General features: G+C 41.2%; 1 long non-coding RNA gene across 2 annotated transcripts in view; it reads right to left on the bottom strand.

Annotated features, from left to right (window-relative positions):
* The window catches only part of LOC138427554 (uncharacterized), a 115,336-nt gene that overhangs the window by 21,203 nt on the left and 69,651 nt on the right, over positions 1-24,482 (bottom strand). Inside the window, exons 2-3 of one of the 2 annotated variants that reach the window (XR_011252055.1) lie at positions 18,862-19,043; positions 4,836-5,837 (exon numbers count right to left, since the gene is read on the bottom strand). This is a non-coding gene — a long non-coding RNA (uncharacterized lncRNA). Of the gene's footprint in view, positions 1-4,835; positions 5,838-18,861; positions 19,044-24,482 lie in introns of those variants that run through there. The other variant, XR_011252054.1, reaches the window with a different exon arrangement.

Raw genomic sequence — 24,482 nt, 5'->3', positions numbered from 1 at the left:
TACAATCAGGCAGATATCCCCAGGGAATGCTTCCACCACCACCCCCCACCCCCACCCCTGCTCCACCTAGCAGAAAGTCACACTCCCCTTTACATCTGCCCACACCGTATTTCTTCAGGGGCCAGAGGATCAAAATTTGGACTCAACACAAAGAATATGTTCAAATTGTTGAGAATAATCACAGCTCTTTTCCAAGAAAAATATATACTTTTTTTTCTAGCAAGTCTGTGCTGAAATAAGATGGTCTCTGGACAAGACAACAATTCCATATCTTAACCTCCTACCCCAGAGGGCCAACCCAGCCTCTTTCATGACTTGCCATTCAGAGTACATTTTGGCTAATAGTCTCCACTCTCTGCGTTCTCTGAGATTTGTACTTTCTGAAATTGACTGCAAGTCAATGCCTACCAAAAGCTCACTTTAAGGAGCTGTAATTTGCTAGAAAGGGCCTGATGGATGTAGGAAATGTCTTCTTTCTTCCAGGTCCTTTAAGTGGATTCCCTATAATAAAGGATGTTCCCTATCATAAAGCAAAGTACGGGGACCACAATACCTCGGCTTCCTACAAAAATGGCATTGTGGATTTATACAGCTCTTAACTTCTGCAGATAGCAGGCCCAAGAAACATTTCTTAAACTACATTTCTGTCTTTCCTTTAACATTTTTACAGATGGCATTGTCCATTAGATAAACCAACGTCTCCTATACAAAAATCTACAGTATAAATTCCTCTTTCGGTGGGGTTCAAAGCAAAAGGTTTGTCTCTGCAGGGTGATCCTTTTATTTTCTTGTTATCAGATAATAAGCATCACATGACTCACCACTCCCCTTCTTTCCTCAGTTTCTAGGAAATTCAGGGACAGAATTCAGTCAATGAATTTGCCTATCGTAAAATCATTTCCTTCAGAGGGATAGAGAGATTTGTACCCTCTTTTCCCTTCCCTTTATTGCTTTATTTTGTGCAGTATTTAATTTTTGAAGTGGTCTCAAATGCCTCTGTAATATGTGCGGGATAAACTTTAAACCAAAACAGATATAATTTCTGATCCTTCTTGCATTAATTCAAGCTTCTGTAAAGATCCAACATCAGGGGTAATATCTCCTTGAGTGCTTATTCAAACACTATTTGGCATTGGGGAAAAGTAAACTGTGTTTTACCTTCTTGGAGATGCAGCCAATAAAACCATTTGTGCATCAATAATAATTAGATCTTAACTGTAAAGATATGTGCCAAGAAACCTTCTGCTCCCAAAGGACCAGGTTTGGGTAATTTAAGCCTCAGATTCATTTTGTCATTTTCCATGAAAGTCATGCTGAAATGGATTTTAACATTCAAAGTGATGAGGCAAACGTATAGATCCTGAGCTTATGTCAATCCATTGAAGGCTCTTTCCATTAATTAAAACCAGACATACAGAACAGAAATGTTATGTGCTTCCTGTTTTATTATATTCTTATTGCATGTAATTATACGTGTAATTCAGAATTATAGAATAATAATTCTGTAAGATTAGCCATTTGGTGTAGCTCATACAATTTCAGGCCCTTTGCTCATCTCTCTTGACATTAAGAATAAAGTCTGAATAAACTCCATGTCATGGCTGATAAGTCCGTGGGACCTAGCCCCTGCCTGGCTCTCCAATGTCAGTTCTTTCCGCTACCTCTGACTCGGCTTATTCATACTGCAGTCCCTTTCTGTTTCTTTAATTTTGTAATCTCTTTCCCATCTCAGATCCTTATGTGTTTACTGTTCCCTGTGTTCTCAGTTGCTTATCGTGTCTGACTCTTTGCGACTCCCTGGACTGTACCCTGCCAGGCTCCTCTGTCTGTGGGATTCTCCAGGCAAGAATACTGGAGTAGGTTGCCATGCCCTCCTCCAGGAGATCTTTCTGATGCAGAGATCAAACCTGGGTCTCCTGCATTGCAGGCCGATTGTTTACTGTCTAAGCCACTAGGGAAGGCCTTACTGTTCCCTAGTCTTTCCTTTATTCTCCTATCTCTCTCTTTCAATCTCAGCTGAAACAACATTGCTGCTTCTGAGAAGATGCCTGATCATTACCTACCACAACACTGTCTTATTTCCATCCCAGCTCTCATGGCATCTGTTAATTCATCATCTCTCACTCCCAGCAGACAGTAAGCTCCATGAAGACCGTGCCTTATAAACACGTATATCCTTGCACCAAGTTCAGAGCCTTGTTCCTCTCCTTTATTTTGTGGAGTGATACAATTTGATCTCTCCAATTCTCCAAGACAGAACAACCCACAAATCAGAAATTATATTAGCACTAGAACATCCCTTAGAGGTAATCAGGTCCCTCACCTCATAGGGAGAGAAATTTAGGCATTAAGAGATGACGTCACAATGGTGAAACTAGATCAGGCTCTACTTACCTTTCAATAACTTATCTATTTCCTTACTACACATCACCTTTGGTCTTTCAATAGGTGAAACTTGGCCCATTTAGGGTGATCCACTTGTGCCAGTTGCCCAGAGCTTTCCTGGTTTTAGCTCTGAAAGCCCTATGTCTCAGGACAACCCTGAGTCCTGGGCAAATGACATGCTTGGCCACCCTAAAGAGGCCAGGGTGTGTGTTGATATATCCTCCCTTCTCCCAGGTGTATGGGTTACTACAAGTAGGATAATAAGAAGCCTAGGACATATGTGCTCAAATTGACTGAGATGGGTATGTCCTTGGAAGCCATAACTAGCAGCTGATCATTGACAGATAATCAACCTGTCCAGTGTCAGCAGACAAGCTTTGAATTCAAAAACATCCCCTTTCTTATCAAGATTCTAGTTCCCAATAGTCCATTCTCCTTGGACAAATATGTCTTAGTCTGCTTAGACTGCTATAACATAATACCATAGATTTTGTGATTTAAGCAACAGAAATTAATTTCCTTACCATTTTGGAGGCTGGATGTCCAAGATCAAGGTTCAGTGGGGTCAGGTTCTGGTGAACACTCTATTCCTGGCTTGCACATAGCTGCCTTCTTACTGAGTCCTCACCTGCCTTTGCTCAGGGCACATGTGTAGAGAGATCCATCTCTCTCTTCTTATAAAGCCACCAATCCTATCAGATTAAGACCCCACCCTTATGGCTTCATTTAACCTTAATTATCTCCTTAAAGATCTTATCTCCAAATACAGTTACATGGGGGTGAGTAAGGCTTCAACATATAGCAAAATGTTACCATATTTCTAAGTGGTGATCACATCAAGTCTGCAACCTGTGTATTTATGTGGCGGTGTTAGCCTCTGGCTTCAGGTTCCCCAAAACCAGGAATGGTCGCCCTGCAGCAGTGGGTTGGAGCCCACCTCTTACAGGCCAGAGAAGTCAGACGAACAGCGTTAGAAGGGAGAACAGGGAACTTCATGGAGCCTGCCCCAGAGTGGCATATTTCTGACAATAGCAGCTGTGGCAGCCCTGGGAACCTTTGCCAAGTGCAGTCCAGACACAATTTACAACCACAATGGGTACTGTCTACTGTTGCTAGTGAAGGGTGAGGGTGAGGTCAGTGACAAGCCCAAACCTCTTTCTGTTCTCTGTATCCTTTTCCCTCGGCTTTGTTATTCATGAGGGAAATGAAGCCCCAAGTGTAGACTCAAGCCCTGGCAGAATGTTTTCATCCTCCTTAAACATCCATCTAGCTAAGCAATGCTTTTGTGAAGCGCATCTCAAAATTTCTCAGGCATGGAAATTACCTGGGGGTCTTGTTAAGATGTAGATTCTGATTCAGTGAGTCTGGATGTCTGATGAGCTCCCAGATTTGCTGATGCTGCTGGTCTGAGACCCCACTCTGAGTGGCAGGGCTTCCAAAGATGTTAACAAATCGCCGCACAGACTTTCCCTAGATTGGTTTCTGGAACTGGAAGTGGCCTGATAATTGTGCGCATAGATTTCTCTTCCCTAGAACTGCAAGCCTTGCTACTGTTCTCTCCTTTGTTTACTCTTCAGAGGACCTCCACCTGCAAACCCAGCTTCTCTTCCCTAGAGAGCCCCTGACCCTTTCTCTGCCTCCTTGTCTGATTCTCCAGGGAAGAGCACATTTTTGGAATTCAGTTATGACTCATAGGATTTGGGCAGGACTCTGGGAAAAAACATGAAAACAGTTAATCCCAAGCTGGTCCCAGATTGCTGCCCAGGCTCCAGGAGGACCAAAGGGCAATGCCAATCCCAGAATATCAATTTACTTCTTCAAATTTTTTGCCCAAAACCAATCACACAGCAGCTCTCGGGATCCCTCACTGGAATGGCATACCTGAGCACTTGGGGCTTATTTAAACTTCAGTTTAACGTCTTCAATGAAACAATACACCCATAATTAAACCAACACAGAATTCTTAGGTCCTGATGAGTCAAGGACTTTAAGGAAATGCATCCAAATTAGACAGTTTTAATAATTTCCTAAGCACAGTGGTCTGGAGAAACAGTCCAAAAATTAGATGTTCCAGCTTCTATATATGGCATTGGATATTTTCTGAAAATCAGATTTTAAGAGGAAATAAATCTTTCACCAGGACTTTAGCCAACCAAGTCTTGAAATTTGGAAAATGTCACCTTCGGTGCCCTAGTTCCCTCCCCCACCATACACCTCTTCAGAATCCCTTTTTACCAATACTCAGTGTCTCATCTTTCTCTCATTGCTTACAGCTTGCTCTCAAGAAAATCATTTATACCTGCATATGAATTTGAACTATTGCTCTTTGTTTTTCTCCTGCAGGTGTGTGTTTAAACGTCACCTCTGACTATAGAAAGGACATGATTCTAGTCAGACAAAGAAGGAGAAATATTGTATGATAGCCCTTATCTGCAGAATCTAAAAAGAAATGATATAAATGAATTTATTTACAAATCAGAATCAGACTTACAGACTTAGAGAACAAACTTATGGTTCCGGCGGGTGGGCCGGGGGGGTGGTGTTGCGGGGAGACTGGGGGAAAGGGATAGTTAGGGAGTTTGGGATGGGTATTTAAAATGGATAACAAGGACCTACTGTATAGTACAGGGAAGTCTTCTCAATGTTGGGGATGGGGGGAGGTATGGAATTTAGTGGAGAATGGATACTTCTGTATGTCTGGCTGAGTCCTTTTGCTGTCCACTTGAAACTATCACAACACTGTTAATAGGCTATTCTCCAATATAAAATAAAAAAGGTTTATTTTAAAAAGGACTTGGTTGCTTAGCAAATAATTTCAGGGAGTAGGCAGCTCATAGCAGGTGACCTCTTGCCCCTGTCTTTGAAAGCAGCAATGAGCATTGATTCTTATTTGATATATTGTGTTGGTGCCTTGGAGTAGTGTTCTCAAGCTGCCATAACAAAATGCCACAGACCAGGTGGCTTAAACAACAGCAGCTTATTTTCTCACAGTTCTGGAGGCTCAAAGTCCAAGACCAAGATGTGGGCAGGTTTGTTTCTCTTGAGGCATCTCTCCTTGGCTTGCAGAAGGCCCCCTTCTATGTCCTCACATGGCCTTTTCTCTGTGTGCAGGCATCCCAGGCACCTCTTCCTTCTCTTATAAAAACACCAGACATATTGGATGAGGCCTTCACACTTATGACCTCACATAGGGCGCTGGTTTTCTGATATATAAATTCTGGAGACACAACTCAGTCCACAATATGATTCTGTTGATGCCCTTGTCACTCATATGACTGGTTAGTGTTTCCTTTTGGAAAATACCTGAATCTAGTGCCTGTTGTTTCCTATACTTCTGAACTTGTTGGCTGGTGGACTCCTGGGTGAGTTGGTTGATAGATTCCACTTCAATTAAATCATCAAAAGATAAGCGCAAGCTTGTTTCTATTGCTTTGACTCAAATCTTCTTTTCCCTTTAGGATAAAGAGAATAGACAGAGAAAACACTGGAAACAGCAATGTGGAATATCACTCCCCTCAGAGAGTCTTCCTGCCAGTTGCCTCTGTGTGTTAGGGACCTGTTCAGTTGACAGGCGTAAAACCAAAGAAGTTGGTAAAGATAATTGTATAGGTCAGTGCCTGTCTGTCTTCAAATCCATTCTCTGAGCTTCATCTGCCCTGTGTTTCAGGGAATCTTATATCCCAGGCTCCCTTGCTCCCTGGCTTCTAGGTAGGTCCAGTTAATGAGAGGCACTGGTGGAAGGCTGGATGGTGGGAGCTGGAGAGATGTCAAAGTATTCTCCCCCTTCTGTCTCTCCACTTCCTGTCAGATCTCTGGAAATAGCAGTATCTCTTCCAGGATCAGTTCCTAGAGGCCCCCTTCCTCTCAGAGGGCCCCACTTTGGAACTCAGGGACACCACCTGCTATTGTGCCTCCAGCCCTGAAGGCAGCAGGGCAGCAGCTTCCTGCTGTTGATAACCTCTTGAGTTGACTTCCTGCCCCCTTATTACTTTCTTAGCTCTCCCACTCTGATAGAACCAATTTCCCCAGTCAAATTCCTTCTGCTCAGCATCTTAAAGTGGTTCCTGTTTCCCAGCTGATATAATGTTCATTGTACCTACTTTACACTGTAAGAGTTAAATGAGAGAGAGAGAGAGCGCGTTCAGCCTATAAGTGCTTAAAACACAGAAAATGCTAAAAGAAACTGCAGAGCCATTAATGAATTTTGTCATTTTAGAAGAGTAATTTTAAAAATAATGAATTTCATCTATAAAATAGTATTCAGAAATAGAGCCATTAAATATAATTCTATGTATAATTCACCAATAATTCAAACCACCTCTGAAACGGTTTCATACTTCTGAGTTTTGTCTTCTCTAGAAAGAGAAGGATATAATACAAAAGACCCTGGATTTGGGGTTTCAAGGTGTATGATTTTGAGTTTCTCGTTTTGTTTAATGGGCCTCAAACTTTACATCTGTAGACTGAGATCGTTCAGTGTGACAGTTTTTAAAGCTCCTGGAGCCCTAACTACTTATGATTCTGTAACTGGTGTGAGTTACTATTCATCTTTAGAGAGTATCTTTAGGGAGAGTGGGGTGTGAAATAACATTTTTCCTTTACAAATAAAATGGCAGAAACTCTGAAGACTCACATGGCTAGCCTGGTAAGAAATCCAGATTTTTTCTGAGGATCTACTCATCAAATATTTCTAAGGATGATCCCCCATTCTCTAGCAGGATTGCCTAAACTGGTCCATGCATTAATCCAGAACAGCACAAGATGTGAATTGGCAGAGAGTTAAAGGCTGGCTGAGCTGGGGAGAGGCATTCCCGACAAGTGACTGTGCAATGAGGTGAATGAGGACTCAGTACATCTCCTGCTTCTGATGGGAGGATCTCAGCATGTTAGTCCAAATGATGTATGTGGGGAAGGGGAGGAGTCAAGTTTGAATATGCAATAAAGAATATTAATTCAAGAGTTTAAAAGATAAGCAAATCTAGGCTGATATCTTGGCACTGTCCTTTATCAGCAAAGTACCTTTGGGCTAGTAATTGACTTCTTCAAACCTTGGGCCCCTTATCTGTAAATTCTGTCTAATGAACAATGTTCAACTGGGTGGAATAATGAAGCCCATCCACTCTAGGGATAGTGTCTGAAAACATTTTTGATATATACATTATCTATATTATACTATATATATATTATATATACACCCATACCACATCTTCTTTATCCATTTATCTACCAATGGATGGGTTGCTTCCATATCTTGGCTATTAAAAATAATCCTGCAAAGAATATAGGGTGTGCATACTTTTTAAATTAGTGTGTTCATATTATTTGGATAACTACCCAGAAGAGGAATCGCTAGATCATATGTTAGTGCTAATTTTATTTACAATGGAACCTCCATACTGTTTTCCATAGTGACTCTATCAGTTTACATTACCACCAACGTTGCACAAAGTTTCCCTTTTCTCTGCATCCTCCCCAATACGTTATTTATGATCATTTTGATGACAGCAGTTCTGACAGGTGTGAGGTGATACCTCATCGTGGTTTTGGTGTGCATATCTCTGATGATTAGTGATACTGAACATCTTTTCATGTGTCTGGCCATCTGTATGTCGTTCTGGGAAAAATGTTTATTCAAGTCCTCTGCCCATTTTTTGAATTGAATTGTTTCCTTTGATAATAAGTTGCATGAGCCCTTTATATATATTTTAGACATTAGCCTCTTTTAGATATATTATTTACAAATGTATTCTCCCATTCAGTAGGTTGCCTTTTCATTTTGTTAATGATTTCCTCTACTAGGTAAAAGCTTTTCAGTTTAATGTCATCTGGTTTGCTTTATTTTTGCTTTTCTTGCCTTTGGAGACAGATCCAAAAAAATATTGTTAAGCCCAACGTCAAAGAGCTCAAAGAACCCAATAGCAAAGAGCTATCTACTATTTCATGTAGTCAGAGGATTAGATAATGGGTATAAGCATCAGTGCACTCTTGGCAAGAAAGAAATTCATAAGATGCCACTAGTAAGTCCTTACCTGACAATAGTTACTCTAAATTAACATTTCTAATCAAAAGATGCAGAGTGAACGGATGGGTAAAAAAATAAGAAACAACTAAATGCTGCCTATAAGAGACTCACTTCAGCTTTGAAAATACACACAGACTCAAAATGAAGAAATGGGAAAAGGTATTTCATGCAAGTGGAGACCAAAAGAAAGCAGTAGTAAGTATACTTATATCCGACAAAAGAGGCTTTAAGCCAAACATGGTAATGAGAAACCAGTGTTGTATTAAAGGGGTCAGTTCATCAAGATGTAACAATCTTAAATATATACACACCCAACATCAGAGTATCTGAATATATTAAGCCAAACTAATAAATCTGAGGGAGGAGATATATACAAATAAAATAAGAGTAGGGGACTTCAACAGGCTTCCCTGATAGCTCAACTGGTAAAGAATCCTTCTGCAATGCAGGATACCCCAGTTCAATTCCTATTCCTAGGTCAGGAAACTCCTCTGGAGAAGGGCTAGGCAACCCACTCCAGTAGTCTGGGGCTTCCCTGGTCGTTCAGATGGTAAAGAATCCACCTGCAATGTGGGAGACCTGGGTTGGATCCCTAGGTTGGGAAGCTCTCCTGGAGGAGGGCATGGCAACACACTCTAGTATTCTTGCCTGGAGAATCCCCATGGACAGAGGAGCCTGATGTGCTACAGTCCATGGGGTCACAAGGCGTCAGGCATGACTAAGTGACTAAGAACAAGTAGAGGACTTCAACACCCCATTTTCAAGAGTAGATCATTCAGACTGAAAATTTATAGCGAATGTTGGACTTGAACCATTTTTTGGACCTAACCAACATGTATAGAACATTCCACTAAATAGTACCAGAATACACATTCTTCTCAAGTACGCACAGAACATTCTCCAGGATGGATCACACGAAGGTAACAAAACAAGTCTTAGCAACTTTAAGATTGAAACCCTACCAAGTATCAAAAGGAAAATCAAAAAATAAATGAAAATGAAAGCACAACTTACCAAAACTTACGGGATGCTACAGAACAATCTAAAAGGGAAATTTACAGCAGTAAATGCCTGAATTAAGGAAAAAGATCTCAAATAAACCACCTAACTTTACACTTTAAAAAAATAGAGAAAGAAGAATAAACTGAACCAAAGTTAGTAGAAGGAGGGAAATAACAAAGATTAGCACAGAAATAAATGCAATAGAGACCAGGAAAAAATAGAAATGGCCAATGAAACTAAGAGCTGATTATTTGAAAAGATAAATGAAATTCAGAAATCTTTAGCTAGACTAAGAAATAGAAGACTCAAATAAAATCAAAACTCAAAGAGGATGCATTACAACTGATACCATGGAAATACAAAGGATTGTAAAAGACTGTTATAAATGATTATACACCAACAAGTTAAATAACCTAAAAGAAGTAGACAAATACCTTGAAAAAAAAAAACAAAATACAACCCACCAAGACTAAATCACTAAATAGAAAATCTGAACACACTGGCAACAAGTAAGGAGACTGAACTGATAATCAAAAACCTTACAGCAAAGAAAGCCCAGGACCAGTGGTTTTGCTGGTGAATTTTACTAAACATCTAATGGAGAATGAATGCCAGTACTTACTAAACCCTTCCAGAATTCTGAACAGGTAGGAACACTCTTAAACTCATTTTACAAGGCCAATGTCACCCTGATACCAAAACCAAACACAGACATCGCAAGCAAATAAAATTACAGGCCAATACTTCTGATGAACATATATTCATATTTCATGTGAAACTGCTGCTGCTGCTGCTGCTGCTAGGTCACTTCAGTCATGTCCGACTCTGTGCGATCCCATAGACGCCAGCCCACCAGGCTCCCCCTGTCTCTGGGATTCTCCAGGCAAGAACACTGGAGTGGGTTGCCATTTCCTTCTCCAATGCATGAAAGTGAAAAGTGAAAGCGAAGTCACTCAGTTGTATCTGACTCTTAGCGACCCCATGGCGTGCAGCCTACCAGGCTCCTCTGTCCATGGGATTTTCCAGGCAAGAGTACTGGAGTGGGGTGCCATTGCCTTCTCCACATGTGAAACTGATCATCTTCAAAAGGACTGTAGTAGAGGTCCAGTTGTTCTCTATCCTCTCTAACACTTGGTACTGTCAGTTCCTCTAAATGTAGCCATTCTTAAATGTGCGTCGTGTGTCTCTTTGCCTTAGGAGGAGAAAGCTGTTTCCAGAGACCTCCTAGCAGCCTTGCTGTATAGACCATGGCTAAGTCCCATGCTTACACCTTAGCAAGTCATGGTACTTTTAGTCTCTAGAGTGGGAGAGGCTTCTCCAGCAAAAGGGAAGGGAAATGGAATGAGTGTTAGTTGGACAACCAGTAATGCTTCCCTGTTATACCGCATTTCACTGGGTTAGTTCTATTGCAAGCTGCTGAATGCAATGATAAGGACTTCATAACTAAGTTCCTTCGAAGAAAATAGGAAAAATCAGAGCAGACCTAAGTTTTGAGCTTGAGTTATTAGAGACAGGTGACATTGGTGGGAAAGGTACAGAGCCAGGTTTGTTTCTGCAAACATTCTTTGCAGAACCTGACCTCTTTGATCCACTGCCTTTTCAGTGTTTCCTAGGATTTTGAAATAGTAATACAATTCAGTCTTCCTGGGTCTTTCAAGAACTTTGCAAGTCATCTGGAGGGGACAAAATGACCCCTACCTTGGAAAAATTGGAGAAAATGTGTGGACCAGAATTGGTAGTGAAAGTGTTAGTCATTCAGTCACGTCTGACTCTTTGCGACTCTGTGGACTGTAGCCATCCAAGCTCCTCTGTCCATGGAATTCTCCAGGCAATACTGGAGTGGGTAGTCAGTCATTCCCTTCTCCAGGAGATTTCCTGACCTAGGGATCAGTCCCAGGTCTCCTGTATTGCAGGCAGATTCTTTACCGTCTGAGCCACCAAGGGAGTGATCACTGTGTTAATTCAAGCAAGAGATACAGCAAGATTTCATGCCCTCCCTCCAAAACCCTTTGAGTCCTGCCAAACACTATGCCTCTTTCATATAAAAGCACTGACATTTGAATGAAAACCTCAGGAAAAGATAAGGTGAAATTCTTTCAACAATTCCCTGTGTGTTCCCCAAGTTTTAAGCCAAGGATTTGCAGAGAAAGACTACACCTACCTTGCTACTACATTTCAAGTCAATCTTCTCTCTTTTCAGAATGTTTCAAATAACAGTGACAATGTAATGTAAAAAGCAATCATTACAGTTCATGTCACATAAAAAATATGAACATAAGAGTAAATGATCTCTATTAACCTGAGTTTTATCTCTATTTCTATTTATGCAAATACAAAGGGTTATTTGGATTAGTAATTATGTTTTTGGCATTTCTTGGTGTTTCAGATTACTTACTGGAAGCAGCCTGCTGAATTCAGATACTGGATTCTAAATCCCTTATTCTTCTATAAGCCATTGCTCAATATGGATAATAGCAATGCTGTTACCAGTAAATAGCAACTTGGGATGGAAAGAGATTCACTGGAATTCAGCATGGATTTTAGGATTTTGGTAACAGCTTCTTGAAGAACTTAAGTGGACTTTCCCTGTGACTGAGATGGACTTGGAAGTTTTCATTTATTTAGTTTACTTTTTTCCTTCTTTTTCACTTCTGTTATTATGAAATTATTTCTGGGAAAAATCCAGCATTTTTTTCCAAGTCTTGCCAAGGATATATTTGCTTTATTTAATGCACTGCAGTCTGCCTCAGTTCAGTTTTCAAGTTTCCCATCATGCACAGTGCCCTGTTAGCTGTGTGTGTGTGCATGTGTGTGCAGAGAGAGTTTCAAAATTGCCGTGAGAAGATGTTTAATATCCAGCCAGAAATGAAGGACAGAAGCCAGTTTATTGACAGGGAAATAGATAATTATGAGCATACCTTTAGCACTGTGGGACTTCCTTCTCTCAAATACCCTGGAAACTTGTTCTCAGAACCCAGAGGGAGATTTTTGTCACTCCCCACTCAGCATGCCCTCTACTAACAGGCAGACTCTGGGATAAGGAAAAACATCCTTCCTCAAGCGCTCCTCTCTCTACCTCCTGTTTGTGATAATGGCAGCTTGGACTCACTTTAATAATCTACTCTGAGAGGCATGTGTGTGTGACTAGCCTCTGCACAAAATGAAAAAGTGTAATGTTACTCTTTTCTTCCCATTACAACTGGGTCCAGTTTCCTGGGTGAGAGAGAGGGAGGCATCAGCTCAAGGCAAAATATCAATGCCATTGCATTTTAATTGTCATCCATTTTTTTCTGCTCCTTTCTCTTTCCCAGTGTTCTGAGCATGCACATCCTCATTCTCCTTTCCCCTATTACTAGGGGTCTATTCAAGTACCCTTTCCTGTCATAGGTCCCAGCGATGACATTCCCAGATTAGACACACCCTCCTGAGAATAAGAAGGGCTACACAGAATCCTCAGACCACTAGGGAGCTGTAAGTCCTCCCTTTTATCTCAGAAGCATAAAAGAAAATCTAAATGAAAGTGAATAAGAGAAAACTATTGCAGGGGTAATGTTGAATCTGCTTTAATTTACAACAGAAAGTAATTTGCAAACTGCTTTACTTTAAATGTGATTAGCGACAAATTACTCCTGACTCAGCCCTCCTGCTGACTATCTCCATCTGCCTTCCCAGATCCTCTGTCCACTCTTCCCTGTCCTGTTCTGTGCTCCGGGAAGGAGCACTTTTGGATTACTTCACCCATGTAACCTTGACCTCTAGCCAATGGAGACATCAGGGTACTGGAGGGCAGGAGGAAAGAGAATGTATTTGTTCTCATTCTTTCTTTGCTGCCTGAGCTCCTCTTCCCAAAGCCACCCAACTTCTGGCAGGCAGTCCTTTTCCATATCTGCAGCCTGAGTTGCAGCTATAACTCTCTCAGGGATCCAGGCATGGTTTCCTCCCTCCTCATTCCAGGGGAGCAAAGGGAGGACATGGAAAAGAGACCTCCCTCTTACTAAGCCTAGGGTACTTAACCAACCCTTATCATTTCCTCTTAGCTTTGCTCACACCTTTGTAATAACTCCCAGTTGAGTGTGCCATCACACTATCACTCTCTGGTCAGGATCCTCACAAACCGTGTGGTTGAGAACTCGTTCAATAAATTTGTTACTACTCCTAAGATTTCAGACACTTAATAGGACATTCTTGTTGATAGCATAAAGACCGAAAACCCTTGGTGACCAAATGGAATAGCTTTCAAATGGAGGACTTCTCAGCTTTTTGCAACTAAAAATGAGCTGCTGCTGCTGCTGCTAAGTCGCTTCAATTGTATCCGACTCTGTGCAACCCCACAGACGGCAGCCCACCAGGCCCTGTCCCTGGGATTCTCCAGGCAAGAACACTGGAGTGGGTTGCCATTTCCTTCTCCAATGCATGAAAGTGAAAAGCGAAAGTAAAGTCGCCCAGTCGTGTCTGACTCCCAACAACCCCATGGATTGCAGCCCACCAGGCTCCTCTGCCCATGGGACCTTCCAGGCAAGAGTACTGGAGTGGGTTGCCATTGCCTTCTCCAAAAGTGAGCTATTTGGGTGCAAGATACACATTCTTCACCAATACTGCCTATATGGCACACTTCTTCATAAACTCTCAAAACACTTCAAGGAACACATACAAACACATAATGATTATAATTTTCACATTCTAAAAATATAACTATCACTATTTGCCAGACTTTAGGACAAGAACAGTCATGGTCTAAATTTGTGTCTTATGTAAACTAGTTTCATAATCTAAAATTTAAAAGCATGATGTGAAAGTCACTCAGTCGTGTCCAACTCTTTGTGACCCCATGGACTATACACAGTCCATGGAATTTCCCAGGCCAGAATACTGGAGTAGGTAGCCTTTCCCTTCTCCAGGGGTTGAACCCATGTCTCTCGCATTGGGCACAAGGGAAGCCAAAGAATACTGAAGTGCATAGCCTATCCCTTCTCCAGTGGATCTTCCAGACCCAGGAATCAAACTGAGATCTCCTGCATCACAGACAGATTCTTTACCAACTGAGTTATCAGGGAAGCCCCTGACAAAAGCATGATACTGACCTGAAAGTCACATGGACTTCATTAGAGGCTTAGATCTGCTGCTAGCTACTGTATATGTACACACTAGTATAGAACTTTTACATACCTTAGTTTCCTGAAAGGAAAATGATACAGTGTTCTCATAAAATAGTTGTAAAAACTAAATGAGATATTTTTCCTGCTGTTTAAGCATAGTACCTGTTACATGTGGTGGTGGTTTAGTTACTAAATCATGTCATACTTTTTGTAACCACATGGACTATAGCCCATCAGTCTCCTCTGTCCATGGGTTTCCCAGACAAGCATATTGGAGTGGGTTGTCATTTTCTTCTCTATGAGACAGATCTTCCCAATCTAGGGATTGAACCTAGGTTTCCTGCATTGCAGGTAGATTCTTTACCAACTGAGCCACTAGGGAAGAGTGCCTGTTGCATATTTAACTCTAAGCATTGGGTTGGCCACAAAGTTCATTTGGCTTTTTCTGTTCCCTCTTATGTAAAAATCCAAATGAACATTTTGGCCACCCCAATAAATATTAGATAAAACAAACCTACAAAGACCAGACTGTGGTGTTTCCATTAAGCTTCTTGAAGGTAACAGCCTGTCTTGACATCTTTGTATTCTCAGTAGATGTCCAGTATATATTGAGATGGATGGATGATGGATGACGGCTAGATGGATACGGGGATGATGGATGGGTGGACGAGACTGACCTCAAATAAAAGTTTCTTCAGGCTACCTAGAGTTTACTTGGAAGAGAGACATTAAGATTTCCAACAAGTCCTTTGGATCTCTGGATGTGAGGGTTTTTTTCAGCTTAATTCATTTAAATCATGGATGTGTATCCCTGTGTTTGCAGGTTATTTTTTCATTCTTTTTTCAGTAAGAAGTTTAAAATCTCTCCTCCATGTTGTGCAATCCTCAGTTTAGTTCTTTGGGAGCTTCCACAGGTATTTGTTCCCCTTGAGGATTATTTTGTGTTCCTTTCAGAAGAAGGGGTGCAGTTTCTGCCAAAGCTAACAGCAGGAGGAGATCATTAGTTGACTCAATATTTCCACAACAAAAGTTGGGAAATTTAACCTTGAGGGTATTGGTATTTCCAGCCATTCTCTATGGATCAACAATTAGGCCAAGTTCATCTATCAGTTATGAAACAGCCCAGGAAGAATTTGGACTTTTATTTTTGCCAAGCAGCAAAATAAATAGAAAAGTATCAAAAATACCACACAAAAGCCCAGATTATTTGTTCCTATATCTATTACCCTCTTAACCAGTCAGAAGTTACTTAATCCAATCACATTTTTTGTTAACCACAATGTGATAGGCATGCTGTATACCTGTTAAAATAATTCTTTTGCAACAAAATTTGGTTTTAATTAAAACAATCCCTATGACTCATTTGCATTATTTGACATAAGTAATTACTTTTTCCTTTTTTGACCAGAATGACACGACTGTCAAAGGCTTAATCTCCAAAATATACAAACAGCCTATACAATTCAACAACAAAAAATCTAATCAAAACACTGGCAGAAGACCTTAACAGACATTTCTCCAAAGAAGATATACAGATGGCCAATAGGAACATGAAAAGATACTCAACATCACTAATTATTAGGGAAATGCAATCAAAACTAAATGAGGTAATCACCTCACACAAGTCAAAATGGTTATCATCAAAAATTTGAGTATGAAGAGAAGGAAACCCTCCCACACTGTGGGAATGCAAGTTGCTGCAGCCCCTGTGGAGAACAGTATGGAGGTTCCTCAGGAAATTAAAAATATAGAGTTTCCATGTGATCCAGAAAATCCACTTCTGGGCAAATATGTGGAGAAAACTATAATTTAAAAAGATACATGCACCCCTATGTTTATAGTGGCACTATTTTCAAAAGCCAAGGCATGGAAAGAACCAACATATCCATCGGCAGATGAATGGATAAAGAAGACGTAAGGTCCGTCTAGTCAAGGCTATGGTTTTTCCTGTGGTCATGTATGGATGTGAGAGTTGGACTGTGAAGAAGGCTGAATGCCCAAGAATTGATGCTTTTGAACTGTGGTGTTGGAGAAGACTCTTGAGAGTCCCTTGGACTGCAAGGAGATCCAACCAGTCCATTCTGAAGGAGATCAACCCTGGGATTTCTTTGGAAGGAATGATGCTAAAGCTGAAGCTCCAGTACTTTGGCCACCTCATGTGAAGAGTTGACTCATTGGAAAAGACTCTGATGCTGGGAGGGATTGGGGGCAGAAGGAAAAGGGGATGACTGAGGATGAGATGGCTGGATGGCATCACAGACTCGATGGACGTGAGTCTGAGTGAACTCCAGGAGATGGTGATGGACAGGGAGGCCCGGCGTACTGCGATTCATGGGGTCGCAAAGAGTCGGACACGACTGAGCGACTGAACTGAACTGAACTGAACTGAACTGGCGTATATTTACAATGGGATACTCAGCCATATAATACTACAGCCATAAAAAAAAGAATGAAATAATGCCATTTTCAACAACATGGATGCAAGTAGAGATTATCAAGTGAAATAAGTCAGAAAGAAAAAGACAAATGTCATATGATTTCATTTATATGTGGAATTTAACATATGGCACAAATGAATCTATTTATGAAATAGAATCACGGACATAGAGAGCAGACTTGTCATTAAGGGGAAGTGGGGAAGGAGAGGAATGGACTGTGAGTTTGGGGTTGGTAGACACAAACTATTGCATTTAGAATGGATAAACAACAAGGTCTACTGTATAGCACAAAGAACTATATCCAATCTCCTGGGATAAACCATAATAGAATATTTTTTAAAAGAAGAATGTATATATGTTTATAACTGAGTCACTTTCACTTCGCTGCACAGCAGAGTTTGGCACTACAATGTAAATAAACTACTTCAATAAAAAATGAAATAATAAAATATGGCACAAATGAAACCATACAAAACAGAAACAGATTCATAGAGATCAGATTTGTAATTGCAAAGTGGGAGAGGGGTGGTATGTAAGGGATAGATTAGGAGTTTGAGGTTGGAAGATGAAAACTATTGTATTTAGAACGCGTAAACAACGGTCTTACTGTGTAGCACAGGGAATTATATTCAATCTCCTGGGATAAACCATAATAGAGAAGAATATTTTTAAAAAGAATGTATATATGTGTATAACTGAGTCACTGCTGTACAGCTGAAATTAGCACAACATTGTAGATCAACTATATTTCCATTAAAAAAAAAAAAACTTATACATCCATACAGTGGATTTCTATCCAAGAATAAAAAGAAATGAGCTACTTTACCTGCTCCTACATGGGTGGGTGAACATTAAAAACATTATTCTAAGTGAAAGAAGCCAGATACAAAATTGCATTTATATGAAATTTTTTAAATGACAAAATTACAAGGGCAGAATCAAAGGAGAGGATACAGGATTGAGCACAAAGGTGCACATGGAAATATTTCAGGGTTATGTTAGTTACATAAGTGATTGTCAAAGCTTATGTAACTGCACACCCCAAATTTTGAATTTTGCCTTGATAAGTTTCATTTCAATAAATTTGACTTTATGTAAATAAAGGAAAAATAGATAACATGTCCCTAAAAGTGAATAGTTACGAGGTTTAGAGATCATCTATTTAAAGCATTCAGCCACATGCTTGCTCTGCTTGGTCCTCTCTGCTCCTCCTCACTCACAGAAGAAAAGAGAGAAGTCAGGATAGTTACTCAAGTACAAAGCAGGAAGTTACAAGAAGTAGTTTGAGTCAAGTCAAAAGTTAGATCTCAATGGTGAAATAAAACATCAATGTCAAGAAGAAAGGGCATGAACTCAAGCAGAGAGGAGACAGAGCTGTGGTGTCAGCAAAATTTCTGTATTGATACTAAAGCCATTTAGCATTGGAGCCATAGGAGAGGCTAGGAAAGGGATCAAAGGCAAGAGAAGTCACTTTTTACAGCACACATACTATGCTCTAAGCTGGATGCTTTACTCACATTACCATACTTAAACTATACAACCATCCCATGAGGTAGGGATTTATTCAGCTATTTATTCCACTATTACCCTCACTGTGTGGAGAGTGAAACTGAGGCATAGAGAGGCAGTGAGTAGGTTTCTTCTGACCTCAATTGCTTTGCTTTCTGGATTAGGTGGCAGAAAATTACTTCATCCATCATCCCCAGAGTATATACTTCTTTCACTCAAGAAAGCAACTAGGGACTTCCCTGGTGGTTCAGTGGCTAAGATTCCTCACTCCCAATGCAGGGGGCCCAAGTTCCATCCCTGGTTGAGGAATGAGATCCCACATGCCCCAGTTAAAGATCCCACATGATGCAACTAAGACCAGTACAGCCAAATAAATAAAAGCACCCAGCCTTGGATAAGAATTACTTACTTCCATTTCAGATTTTGAGTTTGGGTCAGGAGACAGCCATAGTCCAGACAATACTGATGAGGACAGGGAGGGAGAGAATGTGGTCCATCTGAATAAACATAAATGCTCTGCTAAATCCACATAGGTGGTCGAGGGGTGGGGCTTCAGCAGCAAGTTCAGGAGGCCCCATTCACAGTTTGATTCTGTTGAGAAAAATGAACCAAAATTATTAATAGATAACTTCATGTGCCTTCAGTGTCACACTTAGGCATTATTTCCCTGGCTATTTAATCATCTGGGTAGCAGTTGGCAGGCTATGAACATCAGCTATATGTATGTGTACATAAAATTTTACTGGAACAACCACATCCATTTGTTTATTATCTAAGGTAGTTTGGGGACTAGAGGATCTGAGTTAGTAGCTTCAGTAGAGATCGGATGATCTAGAAAGCCAAAAATACTGGCTATCTAGACCTTTAAAATATTTGCTACATCTGTGACCTGGGAGAATTTGCCTGTGTTTGAATTTGCTGTTTACTAGTATTTGGTTGACTTCCCTGCCTACAATGCAAGAGACCTGGGTTCACTGACTGGTCAATTTCTGTGACATAGAAAACCAGAAGGCTATAGTTTTATTGCTCTGTAAGTCATTAACCAGTTTTATAATTTATTAACAAACTCATTTCAGTATCCCCTTGACTGAGTGACTGTATAAATTCCCTTCCTGATTCTCATTTGAACCAGATTTCCCATCCGAATGATCTCATGAATTAATAAGCTGAATAGATTTTTGATTCAGATTCATTCCATTTGGTGTGAGTCATGTTTTTAACTTTTGTAACATTATACTTTGACAACTCCAAGGGACACCATTGAATACAATATGAATGGTGATAATTCTCAGTACAGGAATGGTGGTACTGCACAGCCAACCCTATTTGTACCCACTACAATAAGCTGAAGCTCCAATACTTTGACCACCTGATACAAAGAGTTGACTCATTGGAAAAGATCCTGATGCTGGGAAAGATTGAGGGCAACAGGAGAAGGGGGCAACAGAGGATGAGTTGGTTAAATGGCATCACCAACTCAGTGGACATGAGTTTGAGCAAGCTTCAGGAGATAGTGAAAGACAGGAAAGCTTGGTATGTTGCAGTTCATGGGGTAGCAAAGAGTCATATATGACTTAACAACTGAACAACAATAATAATATTGTAGCTCATTTAATCCACACAACAGTCCAAAAAAGTATATTACCTTACAACATGGAGAAATTAAGGCAAATAACAAAGAAGAAAGTAATTGGAATAAACATCTTGAACACACAGAATCAAAAGAATAGCTAAGCAGCTGATCCCCAGGGCTCTGTCCTGTCCCCAGGGACTGAGACTCAGCCATGGAAGAGCCTACCATGTCTAAATATACAAGCAACTTGGTTTTGGAGGACTGTAAACCCTGCTCAGATAGGGAGCTGGCCTCATTTCTTCTACCCTGGAAAGTGAAGCAGAGACTTTAACGTCCTCACCTTTGTGTCCCTGCGTTTCTCAGCACAGTGCCTGCTACATGGTACACGCTCAATAAAAGTTTATTGAACTAAATTACCAGCAGGTTGATGGAGATGATAAGGAGATATGACTGGCAAAAAAAAAAGTCGAGATTGTCTACAGAAATAATAATATATCTGATATGGTAGGCCAGTTGGAGGCCAGGTTAGGAGGGAGGGGGCTTCAGTGGTAGCCTAAGGCTACATTTCCTCTTCATAACTATAAAATAAAATGAGGATAACATTTGCCATAGTCTGAGCATGCAGAAGTCATTTTGTGTTCTCTTCTTTGTCAATGGAATCTTCCTCTGCTTCTGGGAGGAGCTGGGAGATAAGACCTGTTCCCCTAAGCCCCACGGGGCACAAAGCCGGCCAGCTTTATTGAGTTACAGGAGCTGTCTACCTCCATTGCGCTGACAAGTTGTGCCAGGCCTGTGCACACATCCTGAGCCTTCTAATCCCTTTAGTTCCATCACCTGGACATTTTATTTGAAATTGATTTTTAAATGTCTGAGTAATTGAGGTTTATGTGTAGTTGCCTCTCTGCCACAGAGGTAAGCGGAGGCTGCTTATATCCTCATTAAAGGCTGATTAAAAGTGATTGCATTACTGGAGGCCCCAACTGATGCCATTCCTCAGGGCTCCCACCCGAGAACAGCTTCTGTACTTGGCAGGTAGGACAGTCTGGAGAGCAGAACTTTGCATCCCCTGTGTGTCTTCAGCAGATGACCAGCTCTAACAGGTGGAGCTTCCCCAGCAGCTCAGTGGAAAAGCATCTGCCTGGCAATGCAGGAGACCTGGATTCAATACCTAGGTGGGGAAGATCCCCTGGAAGAGGAAATGCCACCCACTCCAGTACTCTTGCCTGGAAAGTTCCTTGGACAGAGGAGTCTGGCGGGCTACAATCCATGGGGTCACAGATTTGGAGATTACTGAGCACGTAGAGAGAGCTCTAACTGGAGGTTATTTTCCAGACCTCCCATGGGTTCCATCTCTGTTGTTTAGTTGCAAAGTCATGCCTGACTCCTCTGCAACCCCATGGACTATAGCCCACCAGGCTCCCCTGTCCATGAGATTATCCAGGCGAGAATACTGGAGTGGGTTGTCATTTCCTTCTCCACCTGCCAGACCTCCCATGGGTTCCATCTCTGGGACACATATAAACCATCAGGTAGGTTGTGGGGCAGGCAAAATATCCACTTTTCCCCAGAAACATGGGACTCTCGCTGAAGTCAATCTTACAAGCAAATTTTTGAAGTAGGAAATCTAATATCCTTTGACTGATCTTTTAACCTTAGGCAAGTCCTGGAGCCTCCCTTTCTCTCTCTCCCTCTTTCCTCTTCCACCCACCCCCTATCCCAACCAGTGTCCTACTGACTGTGTGTGTGTGACACTGGACTTGTTCCTTTCCAAAAATATTGGCCTTCATTTATGGCACAGACCAAGGAACAAAAGAGACTGATAGGAAGGATTGTGATCTTAAAAATGTCATCTGTCTTCCATGCTCTTGAGAGTAGCTTTGCTACTCCATTCCAGGAGAAGTAAAGTGCTAGGGTGGAAGTGATGACAAGCTCTGATGCTGAAGTCAGAAAGACCTGGATTTGGGACTTCCCTGGTATTCTATTCCAGTGGGTAAGACTTTGCACTCTCAATGCAGAGGGTCCAGGTTTGATCCTTAGTCAGGGAACTAGATCGCAGATGCTGCAACTACAGCCTGGCACAGCCAAATCAATAAATAATATTTTTAAAAAATAGAAATACTGGGTTTGACTCTTGGCTCGAACCATTAAAACTTAGATAATTGTGGGCAAAATCCTGAATCTCCCTTGGTTCATTTTCTTCATCTGTGAAATGGGTATATCAAAACCTACTTCCTAGAGTAAGCGTGAAGACATAAGGAAATAAAGTGTACAAAGGAATGGGCGTAAGAAAAGAGTTCACTCAGTGTGAGTTTCTTTTTCCCTGGAGGGATTGTAGAAGTCATCTAAAAAAATAATAACAACCCACCACGTGGCCTTGCAGACTTTTTAAGTCTTGCAATTTTCACTATGGATCATGACCTCTAAATTCTATGAAAGGACATTAACAAAATTCTGAAGGGCAAAGGAGGCTGAAGAGGCAGGACTCTGATATCTCCAACCTTTCCTAGAACATACACTCTCTGGAGCAGCTCACTCTTTATCCATTTATATACCAAGGTTCTATACAACTCTTACTTTGAAAAATTTATACTACTTTGAAAAGAACTGACTATGATTATTCTATTAGAAAATTCACGAAGTCCACAAGATTCAAGTAAAATCCCCATTTCCCATCACACTGCAATGTACTCTGACCATACCAGGGGGCAGAAGCTCCTCAGCATGTATGCAGGGAAATCTCACAACCTGTCTGGACTAATGTATTCCTAAAGTTTTACAATAGAAAAATGAAGATACATACAGATCCAGATAATAAGGGCTAAATCTCTAGGATGTGACGGTCCCCTTCTTCTTTTAAGCCAAAACCTAGAGCAAGAGTTCTCATTGTGTTTGGTCTTTTCAAAGTTGTTCCTCATACATTGTTAGCGCCTATTCCAGCACTTTGCACTGAGCTGGGCATTTGGTAGGAATTCAAAACATGTTAGTCAAAAGACCAGTCAATCCTAAAGGAAATCAACCCTGAACATTCACTGGAAAGACTGATGCTGAAGCTCCAATATTTTGGCCACCTGATGCAAAGAGCTGACTGACTGGAAAAGAGCCTGATGCTGGGAAAGACAGAGGGCAGGAGGAGAAGTGGGTGACAGAGGATGAGATGGTTGGATGTCATCACCAACTCAACGGATATGAGTTTGAGCAAACTCTGGGAGATAATAAAGGACAGGGAAGTCTGGTGTGCTGCAGTTCACGGGTCGCAAAGAGTTGGACATGACTGGGCAACTGAAGAACAACAAAAGTCAATAGAAGAATCTCCAGTAGATCAGACCTCTGTCCTCATGGCCTGTGCTGCTCTGCCCTGAAGGATACAGGAAGTGTAATGTCTGCACTGAATGTATGCCAAGAGAACAAACTAAGTCAGGGAAAGCTGCCAGAGGTGGGAAGTAGCAGGCAGGACCTCACAGAGGGGATGAGATTGAAACGGGCCCTGCCAGAGGGTTAGGTAGGACCTGGGAGGCCAGATAGAAGGTATATGATTCTTGGTCGGATGCAGAGTCAGATTAAAAGTAAGGAGCAGGACTAAGCAGAGTATGTAAGAAAAAGATGACCAGGCTATGAATGAATGGTATTCAAGAGAAATATAAATATGTATCTCCCTAAATGATGCTAGAAAATATTGGGTCCCTGTCCTCACTTCTGATCAGAGAATTCATAGTTACCGTTAAGAAGTGCAAATATGGATCTCCTCCTCCAGTATTTAGCCACAATCTGTGCCCCTTCCCCAGCTGAAAAGAAAGAAGTGGGTGCAGAAGTTTAGTCCAATACATTTTTTGGACCTTTGCATGTAGACACATTAAAGTGGGCTCACTGAGTCCAAAGAACAATCCTATTTATCAGTTCAGTTCAGTTACTCAGTAGGGTCTGAATCTTTGCAACCCCATGTGACGCTAGGCTTCCCTGTCCAGCACCAACTCCTGGAACCTACTCAAACTCATATCCACTGAGTCAGTGATGCCCGCCAACCATCTCATCCTCTGTCATTCCCCTTTCCTCATGCCTTCAATCTTTCCCAGAATCAGGGTCTTCTCAAAAGAGTCAGTTCTTCACATCAGGTGGCCAAAGTATTGGAGTTTCAGCTTCAGCATCAGTCCTTCCAATGAACACTCAGGATTGATCTCCTTTAGGATGGACAGGTTGGATCTCCTTGCAGTCCAAGGGACTCTCAAGAGTCTTTCCCAACACCACAGTTCAAAAGCATCAATTCTTTGGTGCTCAGCTATCTTTATAGTCCAACTCTCACATCCATACATGAATATTGGAAAAACTTGCTTTGACTAGACCTAACTTTGTTGGCAAAGTCACATCTCTGCTTTTTAATATGCTGTCTAGGCTGGTCATAGCTTTTCTTCCAAGGAGCAAGTGTCTTTTAATTTCATGGCTGCAGTTACCATCTGCAGTGA

This window comes from Ovis canadensis, chromosome 22 (genome assembly GCF_042477335.2).
Source record: "Ovis canadensis isolate MfBH-ARS-UI-01 breed Bighorn chromosome 22, ARS-UI_OviCan_v2, whole genome shotgun sequence".
Taxonomy (NCBI): domain Eukaryota; kingdom Metazoa; phylum Chordata; class Mammalia; order Artiodactyla; family Bovidae; genus Ovis; species Ovis canadensis.
Note: the sequence above shows the minus strand (reverse complement) of the source record. Positions and strands in the feature narration are given on the sequence as shown.